The following is a 9,264-nucleotide window of genomic DNA, read 5'->3' as shown; positions in this document are numbered from 1 at the left end:
TGATGAAAATATACCTAGTTTGTCTTCAAACAATACAAACTCACAGAGTGAAACAAATGATGGCATTATTATGCACTGAATCATGGATGCCTTTTTCCAACAAACACACAAAAAATACCCCAAAGGTAAGTCATAATTAGAAAATAGAAAGTCAAAATTAGGAGATTTGAAAATTGAAATTATGATATAAAAAATCAAGATTATGAGGTACTCAAAATTCTGACATTAAAAAGTTAAAAGTACGCGATTAGAGTCAAAATTATGAAATTAAAAAAAGTCAAGATTTTGACATAAAAAAACCCCTAAATTATGAGATAAAAAAGTTAAAATTATGACAAAATCAAGATTATGAGATTAAAAAAAATCAAGATTACAAGATTAAAAAAACAAGGTTATGAGATTTAAAAAAAATAATGTTATGAGATGAAAAGTCAAAAATAAAAGATAAAGTCATAATCGTGAGATAAGAAAGTCGAAATTATGAGATAAAAAGTAATAATTTTGAGAAAAAAAATTCGAAATTATGAGATAAAAAGTCATAATCATGAGATAAGAAAGTCAAAAGAATAAAATAAGAAAGTCCATCAATCTATTTTACTACCGGGGGAGTGCTCAATTTATTTAAAGCAAATATCCCATCCATCCATTTTCTACCACTTGTCCCTCTCAGGGTCGCGGGGGTGCTGGAACCTATCCCAACTGCACTTGAGCAAAAGGCAGGGTACACCCTGGACAAGTCACCACCTCATCACAGGGCCAACACAGATAGACATTCACACCCACATTCACACACTAGGTACCATTTAGTGTTGCCAATCAACCTATCCCCAGGTGCATGTCTTTGGAAGTGGGAGGAAGCCGGAGTACCTGGAGGGAACCCACGCAGTCACAGGGAGAACATGCAAACTTCACACAGAAAGATCCCGAGTCCTGGAATCGAACTCAGGACCTTTTGTATTGTGAGGCACATGCACTAAGCCCTATTCTGCCCGATTCTACTGTATGTATAATTTGGTATTTTGATTATAATACAACTTTTTCAAAACCGGTTATGATTTCAAAATAAAATGTTTTCTTTGACGTATAGCGTTCAAGCTTAGCAAGTAAGCACAGACATAGCCTGAAAACGTCTTTTTCAAAATTGATATATATATATATATATATATATATATATATATATATATATATATATATATATATATATATATATACTAGGGCTGAGAAATATGGACCAAAACTGATACTATAGTATTTTTATTCCGAATCCCGGTATACGGTATATACCAGTATTTTTAAAAACACCAACAAAAAAAGGTAGCCTCAGTGTTTTATGGCTAGATAACCAGTGTTGAACGCACTCAGAATATTTTTGTTATAAGTAATAACGTGATAAGTTAGACGGTACTATGACAAAACAAATTTTGTTCATTTTGTTTATGAATATTGGGTTAAATCTTCACGCTTGTGCACGGGACAGATGGAGCTTCTAGTAGCTCATTGCGGTGAAAGCCGCAAATCAGATCTTATTTATCTTATTTAAATTAAATTCTGTGTGTTATGTTTAGTAGACCTTACTAATAGCATTAGACAAGATCTCAGCAATGATTTAGTTATTGATATACATCATATCAAATAACTAAAGTATCAGAAATATCTATATTTTGATTTCCATCCATCCATTCATACATCCATTTTCTACCGCTTATTCCTTTTGGGGTCGCGGGGGGCGCTGGTGCCTATCTCAGCTACAATCGGGCGGAAGGCGGTGTACACCCTGGACAATTCACCACCTCATTGCAGTATATTTTGATATGAGAACAGATAGTGAAGTGAAGTGAATTATATTTATATAGCGCTTTTTCTCTAGTGACTCAAAGCACTTTACATAGTGAAACACAATATCTAAGTTACATTTAAACCAGTGTGGGTGGCACTGGGAGCAGGTGGGTAAAGTGTCTTGCCCAAGGACACAACAGCAGTGACTAGGATGGCGGAAGCGGGGATCGAACCTGCAACCCTCAAGTTGTTGGCAGGGCCGCTCTACCAACCGAGCTATAACGCCCCAGATATTGGAGCATAAAGATCTGGTACCGGTGGCACTGATATGTCAGTATCGATCCCCACATACTTATTTCTTTCATCGCTAGCAGACAATCCCAGATAGCGTGAACAATGGTCATTAAAGAGTGGACAGTGGTGAACAATGGTCATTTAAACGTGAAAAATGTTGAACAATGGTCATTAAAGAGTGAACAGTGGTGAACAATGGTCATTCAAACGTGAAAAATGTTGAACAATGGTCATTAAAGAGTGAACAATGTTGAACAATGGTCATTAAAGAGAGTTGTTACTGGAATTAATTCATATTGCAATATAGGCACTTTTATTGCAAATGTTCAGAAGGACTATGTGTCCTCCTACTTTATTTCAACAATATGATACAGTAAATGTAATAATATGTGCATTTGTATAGTTAGGAGAAGATGTGTCGCTAAGCGGGAAAGATTCATCTGATTTTAGCCAGGTTTTGTGAGACCAATGACGTTAAGATTGTTTTCTCTAATGACCTCAATAACTTATATACCGTATTTCCTTCAATTTCCCCCGGGGCGCTAATTAATTTAAAACCTCTTCTCACTCTTGCGCTTACCAAAGGCATGCGGTAAAAGTAAGTATGCGCTAATTATTTTAAAACCTCTTCTCACTCCGGCACTTACCAAAGGTATGCAGTAAAAATTTGAGTGTGATGTAAGCTGGGACCTTAAATCCTACTGAATAGCTCTTAATCTTCTTCCCTTTATACGATTTCAAATTACCGTTATTGAAATCAACCTCCTCCATTTTGAAAATGATGACAGGGGAAGTGTCACTCGTGACGTCACGAGTTTGACCAGGCGATAATACTAAGCATGCGCTAATTATTTTGGGAAGCGAGTTTGACCCGGCAGTAATTCAAGGCAGGCGCATACTATATGCCTTGCGGCAATTCAAGGAAATACGGTAGTTTTGGGAGACAATGATCTGGTGTTTAAAAAGCCCATATTATAGGTAGTGGGCTGTTTTGAGGAATTATTGTTAATGGTATCCGTAATACTGATATTAATAACGTTATATTTATTTTGTGTAGTGTGCCTTAAATAATTTCGATCACATCTAGGAATTGATATGATGGGTATCTTGAGATTATTTGCTTGGTGCTGCGATAGATTGAATGATTCCTAATTTTCCACCTCGGTAGAATGCATGTTCACATCTGGCACAGTCACTACAGAAAAAAACATTATGTGAGTTGTGTATTATTCTAGGAGAAATGCTATGTGTGCAGGGATTTTCCTGCCAGGCGCTGGTTAGTTCAAGCCTAACTGACTCCTCACCCGGACTAACAGACACTGTAATTGCCTGTGTCTGATTTTGCTCTAGCACAGTTAGTCAAGTGTGACTCAAACAGTAATCTATGTTCCGAGATAGAGTGAAGGTGCCTTCCCGGTTAGGGTTAAGGCCGTCCTTCATCAGCAAGCCCTGTTTGCCCCAGAAAGAGGGCCAATTATGAATAAACGTTAGTCCCCGTTCTTTACAAAAACTAGCCAGCCACTTGTTAAGCAAAACTAATTTACTATACCTCTCATCATTGCCTCTCGCAGGCAGGGGGGCAGAGACAAGTACTCCATGCCTGGACATCTTTTTAGCAAGATTACAAATTCTAGCTATGTTCCTCTTTGTAATCTCTGACTGTTTCATTCTAATGTCATTGGAGCCAACGTGTACAACTATGTTCGCGTAGCTAGTGGTGCGAGTAGCCTGTCATATGTGTTTACTAAGCCTGTTGCGAGTTAGCTCCCTAAGATTAGCTTCAATGTCAGGTGCTCTGACCCTGGGAATATACTTAATTATGACTTGTTTGCTAAGCTGTATGTTCCGATTATTGGAGTCCCCTATGACTACAGTGTGGTGGCCGGTATACTGGGGTGTAGGACTAACTAAAGGGCTAAATCTGTCATATGTCTCAACCGGTTCACCATGGCTTGTAGGCTACTTAGTTCTGCTATAAACTGGGCTAGTCAGCTAACTACAGCTAACGCTAGCAAATGTGTCCTATTGATTGATTGATTGATTGAAACTTTTATCAGTAGATTGCACAGTACAGTACATATTCCGTACAATTGACCACTAAATGGTAACACCCGAATAAGTTTTTCAATTTGTTTAAGTCGGGGTCCACGTTAATCAATTCATAGTGAAGTTGAAGAGATTAGTTACGAGATTACTCTGCTGTAACTGGTGGACACAATCCTCTCGTAGGGCCAACCTATCCATGAAAACGGTGCACAAAGAGCAGGGAGCCATACTCACCTTGTTTTTTACACCGAGTCGAGTTCTTGCTGTTTTCAGAGAAGTGGTCGCAACGTTTGAGAGCAGATTCCTTAGAATATTGAGACATATCTACCGAAAAAAGAAACTAGAAACATGAGAAAGAAATTTAAGTATTACTTCTTATTACTTGTTTTTAATGTTTTTAAGAATGTGGGAAGTTTTCATGACCTTTTTGTTTTTCTTTTTCATCATTAGTGAGTTAGATATGCAGTAGATATGTTTATTATTTCAGAATAAAATGAAAACAATATTTGGTTTACATGACATTAATCTGGATTTGTGAATATGACATTTTCATATGTAGACATAAAAGTTTGACAGCATTGTTAAGGAAGTGTACTTGTAAACACATGACCATTTATTTTTTGAAATGAGAAAGTGTATAATAAGTACAAAGCATTCACAAAAACAAATGGTAATTATCTTTGTGACGGTGACAGGAGTTTTATTCTAGAGAAACATCCTGATCTTTCATAATCAATAGGATCCATGGCAATATTATTTGTTTCATAAATGTGTTGAGGTCAAATGAAGACAGAACAATTATATTGCTTTCAACGCATTGTTTGTGGAACCAAGGTCTACTTTTTTGTGGAGAGAAGTTATGTTCGTAAACCTACTGCCATCAATCCAGTGTTTGTTTATGGAAATTAGACAACTTCATGAGTAATTTAGACTTCAATTTAAACACACTTTATTGATCCACAAGGTTCAACAATTCAGAGCACTTGAAATCACAGCTTAGAAGAAATCTGAGGTCACCACATTTTCCAAATATAAGGTTGAGAAAAACAAAACCAAGACTTTTTATCACACGCCAGACATTTTTTGATCTATTTGACATGGACAACATGGTTAAGAGTTAAAAAATCTACAGTATTGAAAACCTCCATCAGAGCTTATCATTGTATTCCTTTTAACATGCTATGTTTTATTTTTTAATATACATTTAATATGTTACTGATAGGGCAGGATAAACCATTCAATAAATCTCTTCAACCTTGCATGGAGGCCATTATCCTACCTTGTAAGATGAGGTCACTTTAAAGACGACAATTAAAGACAAATTTAGCTTTTTGTATATCTATAGAGAAGCTTTCAGCCAATCAACTAGTTGTAGATTTATTGATAACAGTACAGATGTGTGTGTGTGTATATATGTATATATATATATATATATATATATATATATATATATATATATATATATATATTTATATATATATATATATATATATATATATTCATCCATCCATCCATCCATTTGCTACCGCTTATTCCCTTTTGGGGTTGCGGGGGGCGCTGGCGCCTATCTCAGCTACAATCGGTATATATATATATATATATATATATATATATATATATATATATATATATATATATATATATATATATATATATATATATATATATATATATATATATATATAAACACACACACACCGTATATAAATTGCCTTGTAATACACAAGATTCACCAGCAGATAGCAATGTTTAATAGAATAGAAAGTAATGAACATTTATATAAGGTATGTTAGAAACTACATACGTAAATACAATAAATAGTCCATCCATCCATCCATCCATTCTACCTCTTGTCCCTTTCAGTGAAAAAAAACATTGGTTTGTTTAATGTGTTAAAACATACTTTTTAAATACACCAATGGTGCAACTGGACACATCCTCAGTGATGTAACCTAGGATCACAGGGGGTTTCGGGTCTTTCAACAATCAGACCCCCTCCCCTAGGCGACCCAGCCAGGGTTGATCAGGCCCCAGCCTGTGTCCAGGTAGCGCTACTGCCCTACATGCCACGCCTCTCCCCTCCTGATCCACAGCCACCTTGATGCCACTTCTGCTGCATCTGTGACTAACTTCATGGCCCTTTGCTGGCTGGCCCCTGTGATGCCAAGCATTCTGTAGGCCCTGCAGAGAGATTTGCCCACAAACCCTCGACACCCCACTTCAACCGGCCGGCACATCGCTCGCCACCCATTGCTCCGACACTCCTCCACAAGCTGAGAGTACTTTGCACTCTTCCTCTCATTGGCCTCCTCCATACGGTCCTCCCAAGGCACTGTGAGCTCCAAGAGGATTACCTGCTTGGAGGCCACTGAGGTGAGCACAATATCTGGCCTTAGTGTTGTTTTAGCAACCACGTCAGGGAACTTCAACTGCTTTCCCAGATCAACTGACAGCTCCCAGTCGCGTGCTGTTGCCAACAGGCCAGACGAGGTGTTCCGGGCAGCCGGTGTTGACTTCTCCCCAGCTCTGATGAAAGCAGTACTCTTCACTGGGCGGAGGCTCTTGCTGTGACTGACTCCCCTGCAGATGGCATCAGCTATGGCCTTCAGGACCTGGTCATGTCGCCAGCGGTACCGCCCTTCACCCAGGGCTTTTGGACAACAGCTTAGGATGTGCTCCAAGGTTCCTCTCCTCTGGCAGAGGGGGCACCCTGGTGTCTCCACCTTTCCCCAGGTGAAGAGGTTGGATGGACTTGGCAGCACATCGTAGACCGCCTGGATCAAGAACTTTATTCGATGGGGTTCGGCTTTCCAGAGCTCGGTCCATGTGACCTTACGCTCTGATACTTGTTCCCATCTCGTCCAGGCGCCCTGTTGCCGCATTCCCGCCATCTGGCAGGCTCGCCTTTCCTCAACTCCTGCTCGCACTTCCTCGAGGATCAGTGACCTCTTCTCTTTCCCCTGCGCCTTGTCATAGCGAGGTGTTCTTCTGCTACCTAAGCCAGATCTCCCCTGCGCCACTGTTCCCACCAAAACCTTTTGCCGTAGCCTTGCCTCTGCAACATCCACAGCCTCGACAGCTCTCCACTTCCGCCCCGTCCTGACTTCAATCCCAGCCTGTGCAACCTTTGGGTCACTGGACTCCCGATACTGTAGGAGCTCCCTGGACCGTGTCACCATGAACTCCTCGCTCAGGCTGCTGATGGGGAGCTTCAGTTTGTTGTTATGCCCGTATAGAGCAATGCTGCTCAGGCTTCGCGGCAGTCCTAGCCACCTGCGCAGGAACCTACTGACCCTCATCTCAAAGCCTTCCACCGTTGAAATGGGGACTTCGTACACCATGAGGGGCCAGAGGATCCGAGGCAGAATCCCGTGCTGGTAAATCCAGGCCTTGAACTTGCCAGGAAGGCCAGACTTATCCACCACGGTCAGCCAGGTCTCCAGGTCTTGGTTGGTCGATCTTGTGGAGGCTGCGTCTCTCAGGCTGCAATTAAACACCTTTCCCAAGCTCTTCACAGGTTCCTCGGTGAGTGATGGTATTTTGGTGGTGCCAAGTGAGAAGCAGAACTTGCCAGTAACCTTTCCTTTCTTTAGCACTAGGACCCTCGACTTGGCCGGCTTGAAGTTCATGCGAGCCCAGGAAATCACCTCCTGAAGGCCATTCAAGATCCACCTGCAACCTGGGACGGATGTAGTGGTCACTGTCAGGTCGTCCATGAAGGCTCGGATGGGTGGCTGCCGGACTCCAGACCTGGAGAGGGGACCTCTGCACTGAACTTCCGCAGACTTCACCAGCATGTTCATGGCGAGCGCAAAGAGGATGACTGAGATCGTACAGCCAGTGATGATCCCCTTTTCAAGCCTGTGCCAGTCGGAGGTTGTTTTTCCGGAGGAGACTCTTAGATGGAAGTTGGCATAGTAGTCCAGAATGAGGTCTCTGAACTTCTTTGGAATGTGATGCCGATTCAGTGCCTCTTCGACCAGCTTGTGGGGTATGGATCCATAGGCATTTTCGAGGTCCAGCCACAGAACAGCCAGGTCCCCCTTATTCTCCCTGGCTTCCCTGATGAGCTGAGTGACCACGCCTGTGTGCTCCAGACATCCAGATACCTCTGGGATCCCTCCTTTCTGGACCGATGTATCAATGTAGGAGTTCTTCAGGAGGTAGTCTGTCAGTCGCCTGGCCATGAGGCTGAAGAAGATCTTCCCTTCAACACTCAGCAACGAGATGGTTCGGAACTGATTGATGTTCTTAGACTTCTCCTCCTTTGGGATCCACACACCCTCTGCCTGTCTCCACTGGTCTGCTACCTTGCCCCTCCTCCAGATCACCTTCAAGATTCTCCAGAGTCTGTGGAGTAGTCTTGGACAGTTCTTATAGACCTTATAAGGTACTCCACTGGGCCCTGGAGCAGAGCTCGTCCTTGCCCTGCGGACCACCTCCTGGATTTCCTTCCAGCCGGGCTCTTTCCCATCGAAGTCAAGCGTTGGTGTTGGTGGATTGATCAAGGACCTGCAGGGGCCTAGGTCTTGTTCTCTGCATCCATCGCTGTAAATTTGCTTGAGGTGGTGGTCGACCTCAGCTTTGGAGCAGGCCAGTCTACCGCTTCGCTTCTGTCCTAGCAGCTGTTTTGTGACTCCAAAGGGATTCGCCAGAAAGGCAGCTCTCCTCCTGGACCTTTCCTTCCTCCTCCTCCTATGCCACTCCGCTCTCCTCAAGGTTATTAGCTTCTTGCGGATTATACAACGTAGTTCCGCAAGAGGCCCCCTATCCTCTTCACGTGCAACCTTGAACTGCTGTCTTAAACACTTCAGTTCCTGCCTGAGCTGATGGATTTTACTCGCTCTATTGTTCATGATGTAGGGGGGCTTCGCTGCCCGCTTCTCCTCAAGTCCAAACCTCTCTGCAGCGAGGCTGATGATGATCGTGGTCATCGTCTTGAGGCGTCGATCAGCGTCCCCTTTGGCTGTTGTTTCCAAGATGGTATCAGCATCTTCATCAAACTGGAGCCACTCTTTCTCCTTGCTAGCTTGGGGCCACTTTACCCGACGATGTTCTGATGTCCTGTGTGCTTCTGGTGGTTGCATCACCTGGAGGCTCCGGGCACTGTGGGGTGACTCCGGGCCTGGCTCCTCCTGCGTCTCACCA

Source organism: Nerophis ophidion, linkage group LG05 (assembly GCF_033978795.1).
Source record: "Nerophis ophidion isolate RoL-2023_Sa linkage group LG05, RoL_Noph_v1.0, whole genome shotgun sequence".
Classification (NCBI taxonomy): domain Eukaryota; kingdom Metazoa; phylum Chordata; class Actinopteri; order Syngnathiformes; family Syngnathidae; genus Nerophis; species Nerophis ophidion.
This window is presented reverse-complemented; position numbering follows the sequence as displayed.